The sequence below is a fragment of the Mirounga leonina genome, unplaced genomic scaffold (genome assembly GCF_011800145.1).
Source record: "Mirounga leonina isolate KUSES-001 unplaced genomic scaffold, KU_Mleo_1.0 Mir_115, whole genome shotgun sequence".
Taxonomy (NCBI): Eukaryota; Metazoa; Chordata; class Mammalia; order Carnivora; family Phocidae; genus Mirounga; species Mirounga leonina.
This window is the reverse complement of record NW_023270268.1, coordinates 19,125,784-19,147,736: the sequence shown is the minus strand read 5'-3', so window position 1 is coordinate 19,147,736 and position 21,953 is coordinate 19,125,784. Positions and strand designations below refer to the sequence as shown.

The 21,953-nt window shown below is 36.7% G+C and overlaps 1 protein-coding gene across 1 annotated transcript in view; it reads left to right on the top strand.

The window, feature by feature from the left end:
* The window catches only part of UBE2E2 (ubiquitin conjugating enzyme E2 E2), a 373,227-nt gene that overhangs the window by 245,969 nt on the left and 105,305 nt on the right, over positions 1–21,953 (top strand). The gene's annotated exons all lie outside the window — the stretch shown is intronic.

Here is a 21,953-nt window from a genome sequence, read left to right as displayed (position 1 = left end):
TTAACTGCCAATAGGAAGTGCACTTCTTGTCTCCCAAACAAGTAAATATCAGTAAATCAAGAAGTAAGAGAATTATTAATTGCCTATATTTTATGTTCATTCTGATTTAATAATTAAGATTCCATCTCAGTTTTTGCAAATATTAGTTTGAACTAGATCTCTCTTCAGATTCAGTTTTCTGCCTTAATTATGGGGCCACACACATTTAAACTAAACACAGATCCCCTTTGGGACCTCCCCCTTGACCATGCAGGCCAGCTGAGTCCTGGACCCTCTCTAGAGTTTGCCTCCCCTAACTCCCTCCCCATCAATAAAACTGTTTACCACCACCTGCAAATAATAATAAGTAAACTAAACACAGATCTTTTGTGCTCACAAATTATTGACTTCTTTTACGATTTCAAAGGCCTGACAAATGCTTTTTTTGTTTTTTAAATATGCAAATCTACCCATGGGAAATTTCAGAAGGGCCATCCTTGGCTCCTGAGAGTATTGTTCTTGAAATTTCTTTTTCATTGTTCAGTTATTTTGTAGCTAGTAGAACAAAATGAATTTTTTTGTAATTCATAAGCATTCTGCTGGTTGACAAGGCAAATTTGGCTAAGAGAGATGAGAGATACAAAGAGCAAAACTTGTAACTGATACACATAGTTGAAGTACACCACAAATTAGTTCAATAATCATTAAAGACTGCTTAATTGGTAACTTTTAGTTGTTCTCCGGCTTCTGATCATGAGAAGATAAGTGAGAACATAAAATTTTTATAAATGCAAACACATTATGAAACAGCATTTAAACTAACCAAGATATGAGGAGAAAAAATAAGCAAATGTTGTTTTATAGTAGGGAAGCTATATAAACACCCCCCAGGACCTCTGCAATAACCTTTTAATTGCTCTGAAGTCTGCCACACAAACTCATCATTGTGAGCAAATTATTCAGGCCTTGAGCATTTTTAAGTTGTGAGGGAAGTTTCTGGAAAAGTTCCACCAGCTGTTGTAAGAGAGAGCTATTTTGCCTATTTTAATTCCGTATTCTTTAAAACTTTTATGATCTGTAAAAACCACAGACCAGAATGAAGTCCGCTTTCTCAGTATACTTTCTATATGAAGTCAAATATTTGTGTTAGTTTTAAACATTGAAAAGGAAAAGAAAACAAAATTTGCTTTGTGCTGGACAGTTTTATTCTGAATAACTAAAAGGGTTTTTCCCCCCTTAATTTCAAATCCTGCGAGTTTAGGTAGTGGTCAAGTGCCTATCTCTGTTTTCCAGATGAAGACTCCCTGGCAAGGAAGTTCGGTGACGGAGCTAGCTGTCCCAGGATATGAGACTGGTAGGCAGCAGCAACTCAGCAGATGGCCCTTACCTCAAGGGTTATTTTTATGATTTGGACTACATGCGACTGGTTGGCACTTGGAGTCATTGAACTGCCTCCCAAAAGTCCGTAGGCACACAGTTGGAGTTAGTGTGAAAGCCAGAGATACAAGATAAAACACTAGAATTGAATTCCGAAGACCTGGGTTCAAGTCTCTGCTAATTTAACGACCTCACTGACCCTGTGGAAATCATGCCTTTTGGGCCTACCACACAGAATACCTACTGCAGAGGTGGTTTAGCTTAGCACTCAGGCTCAAATCCCGGCTCTACCACCCCTGTTTTCTGTTTTCTCATCTCTGTATAAAGCGATAATGGTGCCTGCCACATAGGTTATATTGAAGGCTCCCAAAGAATCTGTGCGTACTGGTGTATAATAAACCCTCTAGCTGGGATCGGCAGAGCCGCAGGGAATGAATGCTACTGCTGCTGCTTGTTATTGTTATTATTACTGCTACTGTTAGGATCAGTGAGGTGTGTTTATAGTATAAACCATATGTTGATATATAATCACAGGAGATAAAATAGGTACATAAATACAGGTATTTGTGGATGAAGACCAGCTAAACTGCTTTGATAATTACAGAAAGACGAGATTATTTCCATTTGGATTGTCATGGGAATGTTCTTAGAAGAGGCAGTTTTTGAGCTTGATCTTAAAGGATAGTAAAGATTTGGAAATGCCAAGGCAGGAGGAATTGAAAGTGGTCAGGGGCATCTGAGGAGAAGCAAAAGCATGAACAAAATTAAGTACTTATTACTAAATATTGATTTCAAGGAATCATTACATTTCATTCATCGTTTGGCCATGTATCTATGTCTATATGAACATAGCCTACTGTTTTAAGTACTGGAAATTCTTTATTTTATTTGTTTTTTTAAGTCATCTCTACACCGAACGTGGTGCTTGAACTCAAAACCCCGAGATCAGGAGTTACATGCTCTACTGACTGAGCCAGCGAGGTGCCCCAGTACTGGAAATTCTTAAGCTACTTTGTAATTCACAGAATACCCTTAATTTTCACAGAAAACTATTAAAATCTGTTTTGTTATTTCCATTTTATAGGTAACGGAACTGTGGTTCTCACAGCAGTGGTTGGTAAAACAGGAGAACCATTGTGCAGGCACTAAATCTCATCTATTTCTACAGCAATATGCTGCCTCTCTTGGTCTAAGAGACAGTCTCAAAGCTATCAACTATATAGTTGGCCCAGGTCACTTTCTGAAAATGTGTGCCATATTCAGAAGGGCTGGAAAAACAGTTGAGATGACCCCATGTAAGTCCAGCACCACTACTGTAACCTCAACCCCACGGGTTGCTAGTGACAGTACCTGGAAGGCAGCCCAAAAGCAGGTGTTAGTAATACTATGTGGGATCTGTGCTCCAGTTTGCCGCAGTTCGCTTAAGTTTGCTAGGTAGCTTTGATTCAAGTATTGTTGTCTTTATTAAATTGAAACTGACCAATAAATGAATATCAGGTCTTAAAGCTGTGCTGCAGTATGCTAGAGGAATCCTGTTCTTGATTCTTGATTCAAAGATACTTGGAAAATAAGAAATAAGAATTTTTATACATTGATACCAGGAAATTATAAATTCATAATAGTCAAATAGTCATTTCTTCATACATCATAGTACTCTGAATGATCCTCTAGTTACCATTGGTATGATTTCCTTTTTAAAGGATTCTTAGTGTAAATAAAATGTCACAACTTGTATTTATTATTTATTTTAGTTGATTTAATAAGCCAAAGTGTGTGTGTGTGTGATTATCAAATCTCCAAGACAGATATTTCTGGTATTCTGTCTACTTCCCATGATTATGCTATTGCACATTTGTTTCTTTTTAAATATGAAGTTAACATATTTCTACTTGAAGTGTCTTGATTACATTGCATATTCTGAAAACTCACACTACTCCAATAAAACTGTTACTTCAAAAGTAATATGACTATATGATGTGACATTTATATTAAATGTGATTTTCATGTACTGTGTAGGGTTTTCTGAAATTACAACACACTAATTTCATCCAGTTCTGGCTCCGTTGTAAACTCGGGAGTGAACTGAAGTGATTTGTCATAAATATTCCACTAAGGGATTTATTTGGAATACATTGTAACGTGTTTTTCATTTTTAATAATACAAGATTAGCATCATTCAGTATGAAATATTATATTGTTACACAGCGTGATTCAAAAATGTCTCCCTGATGCTGTCACTGTATTGTATTGATTTTATGAGACTGACGTGCTACCTACTGCACTAACGAGGCACCTTACTGTATTGATTTTGCCTTGAGGTCTTCATTGTCTAACACTTTCTCTATATGCTGCCTATTCTTAATATTGCTAAAAATTGTGTGTGAATATATGCCTTCGTTACCAATGTGTAACTAGCATCAAGAACATGTTACCATTTTAGACATGAAGTAGTACCTTCAAGCTTTCGAGCTGCCAGTCTGAAGCAGGACACGATATTAAAAAGCTAATTCTCATTAGGTGGTAACAAATTCCAGAGATTCTTAATTTTATATTAAAAGACAAATGACTACCCTCCATTGATAGTCTTTATCTGTCTATGCAGGTGTAGGATAATGTGTGATGCAAGACTACAGCTTCTCACAAATTTTATTTGCTGTACATGACCAGCCCTGAGTCCTCGAGTTTTTCCACCCCAGCTCGGAGAACTTTTGTGGTTTTCCCCTACTCCTGTTTCCTAGGCACACAGCAGTGTAGGCAGGCAGGAGGAAGTGAGTAGGATTAGGGACAGGACAAGTGTTAAGTGATACCTGAGCAGTTTAGGTTAAGGAAAGGACCAGACCAATTCTAGACCAAGAAACCGATTTTGATTCTCTCCCACCTCATCTTTTGCATGCCTCATTATCTGTTATACTCTTGATCATCTCTCTATAGCTGATAGAAGAGTTCTTTTATAGCAGTAGGGTAACTGTTATAATCAGGGACTCTGGAACCACTTGGCAAGTGTGAGCTTGAGGAAATTACTTAACCTCTCTATGCCTCAGTTTCCTTGTCTGTAAAACTGGGATGGTGTGTAATGGTAATCTACCCCAATCGGGATGTAAAGTATATGAAACAAGCTCCTGGTAGACACTACAGAAGTGTTAGCGGTAGTGATATTTTAGTAAATTATTCTTACTGCATGTTAGATGGTTAAAGCTATGTACAGGGGAGACCTAATATACTCAATAAATGGGGGTCAATAAATGTTGCATTTCCTGATATTCCATTACTGAAAGACCTGCCTTTTCTTATAAATGCATCTTGCTTGAAATTAATTCTCAGTCTGTTTCCCATAATTCCTGCACTGTACACCCTTTTAAGGGTACAAAGAGAGAAAAGATGATAGTCAACTAACCCAAATCATACTAGGCAGGTATGACTATTGGCCCCACCCTAGCAATGTTTTCTATTTAAATGGTATTAATTGGCAGAATTGTAGGAAACTTGGGATTAGGAAGGAGAATCTGAGCCTGTCACCTGGAGAGCCAAATCTGTTTTACTTCTCACATCAGCGAGGATATTGCCTTATTGTAAACCATAAGAGATCCTAGATTCAGTTTTTATCATATATTTCTAGTAACCAGTAGTTATAACCTGATGGCTATGGAACATTAGGCCATGGGACTCTCTTGCCAGTGACTTGAGATAGCTGACCTCCTGGGTCCCTAGATGCCAGATGTCTGCAGAGAAGGCCTCAGAGTGGCTTCTGGACCTGATGAATTACTCTCTTTCCTCTACATTGTTTCTTCACAATTTTTTGTTGGGTTTGGGGAGGTGCCTGGGTGGCCCAGTCAGTTAAGGATCTGACTTCAGCTCAGGTCATGATCTCGGGGTCCTGGAATTGAGCCCCATCAGGCTCCATGCTCAGTGGGGAGTCTGTTTGTCCTTTTCCCTCCACCCCTCCCACTCTCTCTCTCTCAAATAAATGAATAAAAATCTTTTAAAAGGTAAAATAAAATTTTTTGCTGACTTTTTAAAAATAGTACATAAATTGCTTATTATTTGTCTTTAATTACTACTATCTAGCATAATGTAGTAGTCATTGACTACATCATTTTGCTTCAGATTAAACCCGTTTTAAGTTTATTCCAGTATAGTTACAAACTCCTTCATGTTTAGTGATTGTCATTTATTGTATTATAGAATGGTCCTCTGCTTTTAACTCAAAAGAAATAGAGGGCTTCGTGCTAGCCATTTTCATTAAGCCAGTATTAATATTTTAAAGATCATAATGTTCTTGGTAAATTAGAATGTACAAAATATATGAACTGTGACACTGGACTTGATTTTAAAATAGCATGTTTGCATATCACTGTTGTGGCTGTTTCATACCTCTAATGGCCATCAAGCCCTGGCTTACATTTAATAGAAAGTCAACAACTATCGCAGAGGAGCTCTGCCTGGTAACTGCATAAGTGAACAGTCATCTAGTAATGAAGTTGCTCTTTGAAGGATAAACCAGAACCTGACCTGCAAAGTCAATGGTATTATCACAGTATTTTGTATCATTTATGATAGATTGGTGTTTAATTCATTATTTAAATGTACTTACTACTTTTTTCCAAGGAGACAAAATAAAAGCCAGGAACATCAACTATTTACATAAGTTTTTACATTTATTTTTAGGGCCTCTCAAACATAGGCTACTTTTCTAGAACCCTAATAAGGAGATATGTGAAATTTTATTGTGCTGAAAAATACTTTGTCCTACTTAAATCCAAAGCAAAGCAAATAAACAATAATCGTAAATCAGAATTTAATTATGTAATACCCAATTTTTTATCCTAAACTGTGAAACAAGTAAAAGTTATGAGAGGCAGAGGTGATGTGCTAAGAAAGTACTTCTCCAGTTACTGTAACTAGAAATTAAATAGCTGTTCTGAACTTTAGTTTCCTCATCTACAAAATGTGAGTTATACTTGTGCTGTTTACTTCCTAGGCTTTGTGGTGGGAATCAAATGACATAATATGTGAGAAAATACTTCATTAATTACCAAGTGTTTTTCAAATGTATGTGAAATCTTAAATACAAATAATGCAATTAGCAATATGGACTCTAAGACTATGGCTGCACTTCTGTATCTTAGAAAATAATTTGCTTAACATCCTCTGAAAAGCAATTGTGTTGGAACCTGAGCTTTCATGGATACTTCCATTTTTATTCATTAAAGGGGAAGCTGCTTTACATAACTGATAGCAATATTGACTTTTACTATTATTCTACGTACTATTTTTACTCTTTAACTATTATTTCTACATGTCATACCATTTAATCCTCACAGTAATCCTATAATGTAGGTAATTTATCACCATTGAAGGAACTGAAACAAAATTACTTAAAGAATTTCCAAGGTCACACAGCTAATGAGTGACAGCTAAGATAGAACTTAGATCTGTGTGAATCCAGAATCCAGGCAGCTCTACCTGCCCCTGCAATAAGCAGTTTGAATCACACTAGGTATAGTATAGTTCATCTCATATTAAAGACCCCAAAAGTCATAAATTTCTAAAAGACCATTATCATGAAATAGTTTTAGAATAGTTTATCATAACTTTTCCCCACAAAACGTCCTATTAGCTCTTGCTAATAACTAAGAGTATCTGACAAATTCATTACCTGACTTTAAGATAAGTGGATGATCCTCTGGCTTCTCAGAGACCACCAGTGGTTATGCAGTGGCTGAATTGGAAATCCTTTAGCCAGAACAGAAATGTGGGCAGAAGGAATCTTCACTTTTGCTGTTCCCCAGGCCAGGTCTGTAGAACTCTGCACTTCGCATCTCCAAACCCCACTTACCCTTCAGCCTCCCAGCTCTAGTACAACTGGCATTTTTCCTTAACTAATGACAAGTATTGTGACATATTTATAGAATTATAAGCCATTTCAATTGAATGCCTATAAATGCCCTCTTGAACAGTAGCTATCAAAGGAAAAATGCATGTTTAACTGTAACTGAGAGTTATGTAATATGCCTCACTTTTTACAAAATTTCTATTTTTTACTGAGTTTCTAGTCTCAGAGCATAGTGTGCATTTATGAGTATAGACACACATTCTTTAGAGTTGGACAAATTCCTGTAACAGTTCGCACAGTAATAGTGGAATACTTTTTAACTGCCCCTCCCCACCCACCTTAGGAGAGTTCCTATTAAGGTGGCTTCCAGAGTATGATGCTTTATACCTGAAGTGTGCAGAATGATTACAGGGAGTACAGAATAAACATTTTAAGATGTGTAATTACCTTTATTAATTTTAGTTTATATTGGGAAAGATATTATAACTAGTAATCAGAACTGTGATTTCATGGTTTTTTAATCAAGGCTAAATTTTTTTTAAAATTTATTTTATTTTTTAAAAGGGCTTAAATAGGCATTTTGCTTCTTTAAAAAAATTTTTAATTTAAAGAAAATATTAAATGAAGGATACTACAGTTAGTACCTAAGTAGATAGATATACATATAAATGATACATGGAAAACATTGACCCCTTATATGTACAATTAGCTCACAGCTAGTTTTCTATAGCATACTATCCTGTATAACAAAGTCTTTATGATCCTTGCCTATGTGACAGTCGGTAATGATAACTTTGGTTATTTTTTGTATTATAGTAAATTCTTCACAGAATATTTTGTCCTGTTGCAAAATAATGATTAATCTCTGAGACTTGTTTCTTTACTTCCCTTAAAACAATATATTTTTTATTTGCTTCTTCCTTCACAGTAGGAGAAGCTCCATAGAGTTTAGTATGTGTTTGCAAAATGAATGCAAAACAGCAATTATTTTTCTTGGTAATTTAAGTGAGATCTAACTATGGAAAGGTCTGAGATAAAATTTCAAAGCAGTTTTTCCCTCAAAAAATAAGATATTCAATTAAGTGAAGTTGGCTAAAAGGAATGTGTAATGGCTTTATTAAATATGAAATGTGTGCTCCATTGAGATTTCATAGTCACTGTTGTCATAAAATATACTTTATTGCATGTGTTTATATATTTTGCATTCGGCTGCATGAGAAACCTCAGGCTTAAAGGTTTTCTTTTCTTGGCTTTTTATCTTTTAAGTATGTTTTTCCCTTTGTGGTTATACTTGAATATGGTTTAAGTTGAAGACCTAAGATTCGTGCTTTGGGAAAGTTTTTTTTTGTTTTATTTGTTGGTTTTAATGGAGAAACAACTGTCAGACAGTAGTGTGGGTTTTGCAATCCAAATGACATGGTTTAGAATACTGATCCTCTACTTACTTTTCCAGTGACCTTTAAGCAAATTGCCTGACCAAGCCTCAGTTATACCAACTGAAATGAACCTAATAATCTTTATGGAGTTACAATCAAGATTAATGTGAAATACTAAAAGGGTTTAGTGCAGCATAGGGACAGAGTAAATAGATGGTAACTACTAGTTTTATTTTCAGCAATCAACAATGACTCCATAAATCATGATCAGGTAAGCCTCATATTCAAAGCCTCACTATACTGGGCAGCCTTCTTTCCTTGAACTGCTCTTACAGAGCCCACTTGCTCTTACTCCACATAGACCATTCTGGATTTTGCTGCTCACCTACTGTCTATTTTCAAGCCATGGTTTCTGCCTTCCCTCAAGGCCAGTCTTTCTTGCCAGTCCTACATGTCATTTGCCCCTCTTATTTCATTCTTTACTACTTTTTTATCTGGACTTCCAGTTGATAACACACAAATTAGCAGTTGTTTTTGCCTCTACTTCCTCTATTCAAATTTTAATTTCTACAAACTATTTATGGACAAAGAAGACTATCCTATATTTTCCCCATATTATACACATTTGTTTGGCTTAATGCCAAAAACAAACAAAAAGACATGGAAGCAGATCCCTGGAGAAAAGGGAAAGGTGGTGGTCATAAAGTAAAAATAAGAGCGTGACACATTCTGATAGTTAGGGATGGTTATGATACATTCAGCATCTACCATTGTACTTTACTCATTGCAGTCACTAGGAAGTAGTCAAAGTCTAAAGTTAAAGCCACTTGGGGGAGATACCTAGCACTGCATAATGGAAATACACTAAATCTCTTATGTCAGAAGACCTGGATTCAAATTTTATTACTCTAGTTCATGACCTTGGATAAGTCACTTAACATTAGGTGTAAAATTAGAGGGCTAGAGAGAGTTGGGAACCAAACCAAACAACTAATAAAAAATCAAAATAGGGGCGCCTGGGTGGCTCAGATGGTTTAGCGTCTGCCTTCGGCTCAGGTCATGATCCCAGGATCCTGGGATCGAGTCCCACATCGGGCTCCCGGCTTGGCAGGGAGCCTGCTTCTCCCTCTGACCCTCTCCCCTCTCATGCTGTTTCCCTCTCGCTCGCTCTCTAAAAAATAAATAAAATCTTTAAAAAAAAAAAAAATCAAAATAGACTTGGACTCTGAAGATTAATCTTGGCTCTGGAACTAATTGTTTATGTGTTCTTGATCAAGTCACGCATCTCTTGTTTCCTCATCTTTCCACATCTCTTTCCACATCTTTGTGAGATGTGAAATCCATCTCACAAAACTATTAGGATTAAATTGGAACACGTGTGTGTTGATGCCTGGTATATGATGCCTGTGGGCACATAATAAATTTTGTGTTTATTTTTTTTAAAGATTTATCTATCCATTCAAAAGAGAGAGTGAGCACAAGAGCAACGAGGGGCAGAGGGAGAGGGAGAGAAGCAGACTCCCGCTGAGCGTGGAGCCAGATGCGGGGCTTGATCTCACCACCCTGAGATCACAACCTGAGCCTTAGTCAAGAGTTGGACACTTAACAGACTGAACCACATGAGCGTCCCTGTTGTGTTTATTTTTAAATAAACATCAATGGATCTACATTGACTTAATTGTAAAATGAAGGACTTGAGTTAGAGGAGCACCAAAATCTCTGAGTTTTGACATTCTGCATCATTTACCTCAGGGAGAAGATGATGGGTAAAGGATGGATATTGTTACTTTTAAGCTCATCAGAGGTTGATGAGGTTAACTTAACCTAAAAAAAACAATTGCAGCAAAAAATGGATATATCTAAATTACATAAGGCACTCATAAAATATATTTTCTTACTCACATTATGACTTTACCTTTATAGTCACATCAGTGGACATCTGTGGCATCTGCTCCATGGGTTTTGACATTCCATTCTGCCCAGTAAGAACTTCTGTATATTGCAATCTTAGGATGGTCAAGTACCTCAGTAATAACGTAAAGCAGAGTTGAACCTGTCAAGTTGACAGATAATTCACTGGCAGAAGAAGAGCTATACTTTATAATATATATGTCAAGTTTGACTTCTCCTTAATATTATACATGATTAAACAAGTTCCAAGGGAATGTATCATTGATTCACTCTATTTTTCAGTGAAGGATTCTGCCTGTTGCAGAGAAAAATGTAATCTATTGCCAATTTGTGTGTGTGTGTGTGTATGTGTATGTTTTACTTGACCTTTGATTTCTAAAATAAACACAAAATCAGTTTTCTTTTCCCTCATCTTCACAAATTTTCTGTACACACAATCCTTGAATATTGTTTCAGTCTGTCAAGTTTCTGAATAAGGATTCACAATGCCTTGTTTATCTGATATGCAACCATGTAGGCACATGTTACAAGGCCCAAGTAGTACTAATCTGAATCTTCTAGTAAAAGAAGCTGGTATCTATCAGGCAGGTTGGAAACTTTAAAAGCATTACGGTAATAAGAGGTTTCCTGGGAAGGTCCTGTTTACCAGAGATCAAATGTGGAGATCTCAAGTAATGCATTAGAATCTACCAATAGATCTTAAAATTGGGCCTTATAGATCTCTGAAAAAGTTACTGCTTCTGTGCCCCATTCTTTTCTGGTTTGCCAGAATTCCAAGATGCACTACCCTCCTTGCTTCCTGGGGATCTCACCACCTAGGGAAATGAAAATTTCTTTGCTTACCAGAAGGTTATGGATCTTGATCTCTTGGATCCAGGGGGCTGACAGGTAGATCCATGAGGTCCAATTTCATGGGTATGTAGTATACTGTAGTATATACCAGCATGATTGGCCTTCAAGGAATCATGTGTTCCTCCACAAACACTTACATTTAGGGTTCTGTTTTTATTTTATCTAAAGTTGTTCTTTTAAGCATTCCATTCATAACACCTCTAAGGGAACTTGAAATTTTAAATAGATAGGACAAAGTGGAAAAATTGAATTTGGTTGATCATTTTTGTGATTAAGCATATGTAACTTAAATTTTCATATTTGTTCTAAGTAATTAGTTGGACAACTTAAGAATTATATTTGATACCACAGTTGAAACTGTTAACAGAAATATAAAGAAATATAATAAATACATACTTTTTCCTCAAGCCTTTGAAAAAACATGAGGGATTATTAAAAGATACTTTTTTTTTTTTGCTTGAATTCTCGTTGTAGTTCTTGGCTCAAATTATTTCTCTGAATACTAAATCTGTTTTATGAATGTCAGTTCACTTTACTTAGGTTTTAAATGCTGATTTTGAAAGATGACTCCTGAACAGTGGTGTTCAGACAGTTTTAACCATGTAATCGTTCTTCAGACAGAATATTTCATGGAGGTTCAATATCTATAGCAGATCCCCTCTGTTCAAAATGGGGTGAAGAAAGGAAAGCAGAAGTGCATGTACACACACGGGCATGCATACACATATACATAAATCTCCCACAGTTCCAAGAAGATCACTGATGTTTTACTCACTTTTTGTTAGAATGACTGATAGCCCCAATTCATACTATTCTGAAGTAGACTTTGAACAATAATTATTTTAAATTAAAAAACACAAAGTTCAGGAAGACTCCGGAAAGATTGGCAGCAGTGGCATTGTTTTTTAATTTCTTCATAAAAACAGGTAGAGCAACTAGAATATCAGAATCAAAACCTATGTCTAGCAGCTAAATCAAAACCAGGTACCCCCTCCAGCCCCCAAATACTAGCAGGTAAGGACCAATTACCAATAACTACAAGATTCAGATGGGCCCAGTAACTGTGTGGTAGGAAGCAGAGGAAACGACACAGGGCAGCTGAAGGCCCTGAGAATAGGAAATCCCTCAAATTGTCAGCAGCTACTCACTGGCAAGCACATTAAGCCAATCAGAGTAGATGCTGAGATTAGATGGATGTTTTTGCAGGATCTAATTCATAGGTGAATACAAGGGGACCAGAAGCAATTCATTTTGATGGTGTTGGGTCATTCTGGTTCTTATATACTGTTGAAGCAAGCACCCAAAGCTCCCTTCCAAAACAAATCTTCTTATGGAGAAAAGCTGCTTGAAGTAGAATCCAAATTGAGCAGGACGGGACAATAGGGGAGGAGAAAGAAAAAGTTCAGATAAAAAGCAGATGATGGCACAGTGACACAATAAGGTATCACCTTAACACCTGTCAGAACAGCTAGTATCAAAAAAGACAAGAAATAATCAGTGTTGGCAAGGATGTAGAGAAAAGGGAATCCTTGTGCACTGGTGATGAGAATGTAAGTTGGTGTAGCCACTGTGGAAAGCAGTATGGAGGTTCCTCGGACATTTAAAATAGAAATACCGTGTAATCCAATAATTCTACTACTGGGTGTTTTACCAAAAAAAATGAAAACGCTAATTTGATAAGATACATGCACCACTGTGTGTATTGTAGCATTATTTACAAAAGCCAAAATATGGAAGCAACCCATGTGTCCATTGGTTGATGAATGAATAAAAAAGATGTGAGATACGTATATGGATATATATAAAAGTAGATTCATGTAATATTCCATTCTATATATATAATAGAGAGTACGTACATATTGGAGATTATTATGCTAAGTGAAATAAGTGAGAGGAAAAACAAATACCGTATGACTTCCCTTATATGTGGAATCTAAAAAACAAAACAAACAAACAAAAACAACAGAAATAGACCCATAAATACAGAGAACAAATTGGTGGTTGCCAGAGGGGAGTGGGGTATGGGAATGGGCAAAGTAGATAAAGGAGAATGGGAGTTACAGGCTTCCAGTTATGGACTGAATAAGTCATGGGGATGAAGGTACAGCACAGGGAATATAGTCAGTGGTATTGCAATAGTGTTGTATGATGACAGATGGTAGCTACACTTGTGAGCATAGCATAATGTATAGTTATGAAATCACTGTGTTGTACACCTGAAACTAATGTAATATTGTGTCAACTATACTCCAATAATATATATACATATATATATAAAACTCTTAAAAATGATAAACCATAAAAAATGCTTTCTTTTTGTAAGAAGATTCAGTATAAATGAAAAAGAGCAGTAAATGAGTAAATAGGTAAACAGATAAATAGGGGCGCCTGGGTGGCTCAGTCTGTTAAGCATCTGCCTTGGGCTCAGGCCATGATCCCAGGGTCCTGGGATCAAGCCCTCATGGGGCTCCCTGCTCAGCGGGGAGCCTGCTTCTCCCTCTCCCTCTGCAGCTCCCCCTGCTTGTGCTCACTTTCTCTCTCTCTCTCTCTCTCTCTCTCTCTCAAATAAATAAATACAATCTTTAAAAAAAAACATAAAGCAGATGATGACAACATAGGCAATCCCACAAAGTGGAAGTCCATTTTTTAAAAATCACTTTGTGAAAACAAGAAGAGAGAGAATTCTAGAATCATGAAGTTGGAAAAACTATCCTGGGCTATTCTTTTCAAAGTACAGGAAAACTTATTTCATTTTTTTTAAAGGCAAAATTAAGCAAAGATTTTTAAGGAAAAAAATAAAATAATGTCCCAACAATGCAACCATGCCCCCAAAAGTCTACAAAGTAGATGGGAACTTATTTTAAAGTGAAAAAAATGTTTAATGCTATAGGATAAGAAAGAAAACATAAATCAGAATTTGAAAAGATTGAAAAATTAGTTGATTGGAGAAAAATCCATGAAGTACCATATTTAAGAAACTCAAGGATGGAAAACATGAGCTACTGATTTTCTATCCAGCCAAACTTACCTTCAAGTATAACTACCACAGATAAATAGTTATGAATATTCCAAGAATTGAAGTGTTGTTCTCATGAGCTCTTGCTGAAGAATCTACTAGAGAACGAGTTTCAGACAAAAGCCCTCCCCCCCACCCCCCAAAAAACAAAATGAAACAATTGGAGAGATTTCAGAGTAAGAGCTGGTGAGATTCTGTTTCCTGGCACTAGGTAGTGGTCCATGTGACTCAGTTCTGGCCCCTGAAGTGGGGTGGCAGAAATACAAAGTACTTCCAGGCACCATCCACATTCTCTTCATTGATTGGCCTGCTGGGTGCAAAGGGTCTTGCACAGTATTTCTTGACACCAGTGGAAATCATATTATTTTTATTTCAGATATCTCAAAATAATATCTATGCCTCACTGCTTCAAGATTACAATAATTATTGGATTCACTAGTTTAGATTAAATTTTGTCATTGAATCTAATAAGCACATCTGTAGCACCAAATTTTAAAATACTTTGACAACCATATTTCAATATATTTCTTTTGTAATACTATGCATTTTATTTTATTTAAAGATTTTATTTATTTGAGAGAGGGAGAGCGCAGCTGGGGAGAGAGGCAGAGGGAGAAGTGGACTTCCCACTGAGCAGGGAGCCCAATGCGGAACTCGATCCCAGGACCCCAGGATCATGACCTGAGTTGAAGGCAGATGCTTAACCAACTGAGCCACCCAGGCACCCCAATGCTATGCATTTTATATAATACATTTAAAAACATTATTCTGAGAAGAGGTCCATATGCTTCACCCAACTGCCAAATGAGTCATGGAACAAAAAGAGATTAAGAACGTCTGATTTAAATGGAAAGAGATAGGGTCTCTAAATTAGTAAGAACAGAGTGCCTTTTCCCTACTCTGTCAGCATACATTGAAAATGGTTTGAGCAAGAAATTAACTTTTGTTGCATTTAAATGAAAATGATAAAAAAAAAAAAGGAAATTTTAAAAACTTATAATGGAGGTAAGATCTTACTTGATTTCATTCAAATACTTTTATAGAAAGAACTTTATAGTTTTCTGAATGTTTCAGTAGCTTTCTGTTATTCAAGATCAATTTACGTGGTCTTCCCTGATTATCTCCAGGAGTCAAAAGAAACACCAACCCGTCTTCAATTTTTGTGGTTGGGCAGACTAGGCCAGACTGAATATTTATGTTACATGCCTGAGCCACACAGTGATTCTGGTTTTTACTTTACAATGTAAGTCTGGTTCAAAGTGCTCTTTCGACTGTGTGGATATCAGACAGAAGTAAGTCCATTTCTGTACACTTTAGCACATTTTTTTATAGTCTTCTATCACACACAAAAAAATCCCTCGTGAGATTATTATCTAATTGCAGTTATGAACTTTATTACTGAAGGGCACTTTAGAGGGTATCTAACCTACCATCCTCATCTTTATAAGAGTAAACTGAGGACCAGAAAAGTTTCGATTTGTACATGGTCAGATTTACCGATGGTCACACAACCAAGGTGGCAGTCTTGGCTCAAACTGTGCTGTTTGCACACATGTGATGCTAACATTGTGCTAAACCTCAGTCTTCCATCACCCTTCCTTCTCTCCTACTGCCTTCCTGTCACAGTAGAAGTTTCGATGCTTCTGTCTGTGATTTCATCCTCCCTCTTGCCTGCGTACTTTGTATTCCATCCCCTCTTGCCTCCTCTTCAAGCCACATTCCTTTCTGCCCCTTCCCATCCAGACTTCCAGAAAGAGAAACACATTGTCTCTCTTTTAAACTTGTTTATTGTGCATTCCTTCCTTAATCCACAACCCACAATGCCAGACATTTCACTTAAACTGCTCTTCTCAAAGTCACGAACATCAGTTTTCACTGAAACTGATGGACCATTCTCAATGTTATTTTCTCTGCCATTCTGCAGTATGTTACACTGTTGACTTCTTTTTTTCCCCTTCAAGTGCTCTCCTCTTAGGCTCTGTAATACCATGCTCTCCTGACTTTCCTCATTTGGTTCCTCATCTTAGGCCATACTTTTATATGTCCATGAGTGTTTCTCATAAGAACATCCTCCTAATGTCTCCCTGTTTTCACTGCTGGTTTTCTCATAACCTGATGTACTCCTGGGGCTCTGAAGACGCACTGTGTACTGTTTTCTCACAAATCTAGTCTGCAACAGCTCTTTCACCTACTAAATTTCGTACTTGGCTGGGCATCGGCACCTGGGCGTACTAGAGGCCCTTCAAATTCAGCATGTTCCTTTTGTGTCTTGGCTCCAGAATTCAGACTTCTTTCCAGGGCACTGTCATTACCACCATCATCTTCTACCTTGAGTACTGTATAGCCTCCTAACTGGTCTTATGTCCCCAATCTCAGCCCCTTCCTCACTGCTGTCAGAGTGGTCTTTCTAAAATGAAAATATGTTCATATTCACTTCTCTTTCTAAAAGTTTATGTGATTCCATTGCCCTCAGGGTAAGTCCAGTGTAGCAGTGCATCAGAGGTGCTTTCGAGATCTGGCCCTGCTTACCTTTCCTGCCTCACCCTTTGCCATATAGCACCATACAGTGCCTAGTTTTCTGCAAGAAACTTTCTCTTGTCTGTTGCCTCCTGCACTTTGCCTATGCTCTTCCCCTCCCTGCCTTTCTCTCCGTGCCTTTCCTTCCACTCTCCCCTACTCTTGGATAACTTCTTTGAATCTCTCAGATCTCATCTCTCAAAAGCTGGTTGAGGAACCTTTTCTCTCTGCTTCCATAAGCACTCTGTACTTATTCCTATTACACAGCATTTATCATAGTACATTGTAATTGTTCCTTAACGTGTCTGTCTTCTCCCCTTATTTGGTAAGACTCGAGAAGAGCAGCTGTGTCTTACCACCATGCCCCCAGGATCTAGCATTGCATTTTCTTTTAATGGATGAATTAACATACCCTTGGTTATAATAAAGACATTTTGTTTTCTTCACTGCAGTGGAACTAAAGGTAGGGTACAACTAGCCTTTGGGATCCACACCATATTTGGGATCCATACCTTACTGGTGAGACTTCAGCCCTCTGAAAAACTAAATAATTATATAAGCTCTGTTCGATCTTTGAAATAAATAAAATAGTCCTTTTCCAGTCTAGTGAGTTGTAATAAGGAAACACAGATTTTCCAGTGTTAAATGTTTGAAAAGAACCTTACCTTCAGTAATTCTGTGAGAATTCCTGGGAAAATTTTCCAAGTTCTCTTTTTTCCCTTTAGAGCCTGGGAAAAGATTTTCTTTCTTTCTTAAGGCTGTGTGTGTAATTCTTTTCTTTACCTCATGCATCTGGTTACAGTGACTTTGAATTAATTATAATGAATAAATGAGAAACAAAAGAATCAAATGACCTTTATTATACAAATACATCTGTACTTAAATGTTACCTAAGAACAGGTGGCTAAACCTCAGAAGACCCACAAATTTATCTGGTGAGCAAATTGTGAATATAAAACATTATCTTACTATTTTTTGTTTTCTAGATGTAATGCCTAAAATTCCAATTAACATAGTTGTTAATTATCCAGCCACTGAGACAAATAGCTTTTAAATCTACCTTTGTTACTTATATGCAGAGGAACATAGCATTTTAATGTTCATGAATGCTATCAGTGAGTTTAAAGAAGGTTAGTAATACACTTAAAAACCTCTCTAATACAACCCAGTGTATGTATTCTATAGGTGTTCTCTTTCACCTTCTTGGTTACCACCCGGGACCTGGGTTCTCTTGCTCAGTGTCTTTCTCTGTTTGGCCCCTTTCTGGTCCACACCAGCCTCTGGTATCTTCTTCCCATAAGTTTCCTTCTTAGGAGTAAGCCTGTGATAATTATCTTTGTTTCCTTACCTTTACATTATCATCATGGGAGGTATATTTTTATCTGGTCATCATTGCTTTGCTCAGAGAACTGATGTTTTTCAAGCTCTCTTGATATCTCTGTTAGAGTATCAGAAAGGCCAATCAATTAGGTTTTTCTGTTCTTGGTATGCTTCTTAGTTTCACTGTTCTTACTTCCTGAAAGTAAGCATTCTCAGAGCTTCTGTCTCTGAAACCATTTTTCTAAGTGAAGTCTTTTAGCAACATTGTTAGGAAGAGTAATAACCCATTCTCTTTTCAGTTCTCCCTTAATATATTTCTCTTGGTCTCTATTTGTAACTTCATTATAGTTAAATTGAATAAAATGAATTTCTTAAAATTCTAATCAATAAATCAAAACTTAAATCAGTTAGGGTTTATGTTGGAGCAGGAACCTGCCAAGATATGAGTTTGGGCTTTCTCAAGAGTTTATTTTTAAAGCGTGATTAACCATGAAAGGGAAACAGATCTCAATTGTTTTGTGCTGGATTTTTTCAGTTAGACATGCACCTCTCTTTGAAATCCATGTGAGCCAAGTTTACAAACATAGTAGCAGGTCTTTAATATTTTCCTGGCATTGAGACTATTCTAGTAAAAGGAAGAACACATTTATATATGTTTATTCTAAGAGAAATATGCTTATATGTGATATCGTAACTACCAAAACATAGACCCTTCTCCTCAACTTCTGCTTACCTTAATTGCTGTACAAGGCCACTAAGTTGGCAAGCTGAGCATTAGAGGTGAACCTGTGAATACTTTTTTTTTTTAAGATTTTATTTATTTATTTGAGAGCGAGAGTGAGAGAGCACAAGAGCGGGGAGCGGGAAAGGGAGAAGCAGACTCCTTGCTGAGCAGGGAGCCCGATGCGGGACTCAATCCCAGGACTCCAGAATCATGACCTGAGCCAAAGGCAGTCACTTAACCAAGTGAGCCACCCAGGCGCCCAGAGGTGAACCTGTGAATACTTTTAATGTGTCTACAACAAATTGAGTCTTTTTGAACAAGCATGAGTTGATTTGTCATTTGCCATCTAAATAAGAGTCTAAATTTAAACTTAGAGGATTACTTTCTCTGTGTGACTTTTTGGGCTTTCAAAATGAACTGCCAACCCAAGCAGAAGCATGGAATACCCAAGGATTCCCATTCACTATATGAGTTATCTATTTTATAGTATTTGAAGTTCACATGCTTCTTCCTTCCCTTTCCATATTGTTTTCTGCATTCCCTAAATAACCCAGCAAACAGATTTTCTTTGTAAAGTCGATTTTTGTTCCTTTTCCAACATATTTTTTTCGATACTGGTTTTTCTGTCTGCTCTGTGGTGGGATTATTACCTGTCTTCTGAGGTTCTTGTTTGTTGCTGTTGTTTTTGAAATTTAAGAATTAGTGTTGGTGTTTTGACAGTTCAAATATTTTCTTAATACTGATAGTGCTTCTATGGGCAAAGACATTGAATATATTTATTATGCTTGATACTGTAAGATTTATGAAACTGGCAGTAGAAAACCACTAAAAGATACTGACCCACAATTTAAATTTAATGAATATAAAATCATTTGATTTTTCATTCTACTATGTTCAATGTTTAATAAACTTTTGTTATAATACATCTATGTATACTATAAAAGCTGCTACCTACATCATACATAAAGTTATAGGAATAATCAAATTGGAATGTTCTGACTTTAACTGATAAGTTCCCGAGTTTATTATTTCCAACTGTGTTGATTTAATTCTGGAAGTTTGTGTGTTAAATTCCTTATTATTTCTTTTACTAAAAACATTTTCTGTCTAGTGCAGCTGAAGAGGTGTAATCTTTAACAGAATTGTAATTTAAGAAATTACATTGTGAATATATAGCATGCTCTGGTCCTAACCAGTGTAATTGTGTTTGCAGTGAATAAATTGTTAACCTAAAATAGAAAGAACTCTTACATGGATTAGGATAGTTTTTCTTGATATTTTGCAAATCCTGAGCCAGCTATGAACATACAACTAAATATGATTACAGTTCGCAGAGAAAACAGTCTATCATGTGCTAATATATTTTTAGGAGCTTTTACATGATTGTTTTTGGAGTGGGAAAATACAACTTATAGAAGTAGATAAATTTCATAAAGTAATACCTAAATGTTCCATATATGTGTTTTAGGTTTTGTTTTGTTTTGTTTTTAAAAATAATTTGGAGGGCGCCTGGGTGGCTCCGTTGGTTAAGCGACTGCCTTCGGCTCAGGTCATGATCCTGGAGTCCTGGGATCGAGTCCCACATCAGGCTCCCTGCTCAGCAGGGAGTCTGCTTCTCCCTCTGACCCTCCTCCCTCTCATGCTTTCTGTTTCTCATTCTCTCTCTCACAAATAAATAAAATCTTAAAAAAAAATAAAAATAATTTGGAATCACTGCCTTTACCAAACCTATTTTATTGCTCCCCGTTAGTTCTCACCATCAAACTGGGTGTTTATTTGCTTAGTGTTATCTTCTCATAAATTCCATGAACATAAGAGTTTGGTTTTGTTTGATGCTAAATCTGCATTACCTATGTGACCGACACATAGAAGGAGCTTAGAATATATTTGTTGAATACATGAATAAATAAACAAGTAAATTGATTTCATTTACATCATTTTTTTCTTTTTATTTAACATATTTTAAGCATTTCTTTATGTTATTAAAGAGTAAGACACCTTTTTTAAGAAGAAATCATGGTACGCTAAAGCCATTAAATGTAAATCAAATCTGATGGAGATGTTTTAGTTACTGGGGGAGGGCAGAGGGAGAGAGAATCTTAAGCAGACTCCCTGCTGAGGACAGAGCCAGAAGCGGGCTCTGTCCCAGGACCCTGAGATCATGACCTGAGCCAAAACCAAGAGTTGGCCGCTTAACCGACTGAGCCACCCAGGCGCCCCTGCTCTGCTTTTTACATATTAAAGAATATATTTTATCTAAACAAAATCAGATTTTATATTCATCAGGGCTTGAACTGGAATAGGACAAGAAAATTCAATTCTGCTAGCTTTTAAAAATATAATAGTAAATTTTAAGTCTATCCTGTCACATTTTAGTGGTCTCAGACCTAGTTTTTACTCCTACTCTCTTACCTTTCTTTTATCTCCTACTGCCTTGTTTCTCTCTTTTTTCTTTTCTTCCTTCTTCTCATGTATATATTTATATATGCCCAGGAGTAAGTGAGAGGATAAATGGTCAGATGTGCAGGTATCCTGGAGTAACTAACTGTTGCTCAGTCAATCCCACTTCTTTCTCAGGTCTCTCAGACATTCTCCTTCTTATCAGTTTCCATTCTTCTCAAAACAAACATTTGATAGGCAGGTATAACAAGGAAAGTTTGGGACTACAATATTAAAAAGTAGCTTTACTATCTGTCAGTAATTATATTGGAGCTATGGTGCTGTCAGCGATGCATTCTCCCCTGCTTACTTACAGGAGGTTACAGGAATGGATATCTGCACCGTTTTGATAAGTCACCATTGAGCAAATCTTAACTATTTCTAGGGGGTTGTTTCATTTCTCTTGAATTCACTGACATATTTGCTTCAAACAAAATCTTGAATGACACAGCCTGTCTATAGTCTTTGGATAAAGGGGAGATGGGTTTGAGAAGGTACTTTGGATTCCTAAAATGTCATGATCTCATTCACTGGAAAGTAGCCATTGACATCCCAGCTAACTTTTCTTTTACTGTATATCCACTTTCCCTGAGCTTAGTAACATGAATA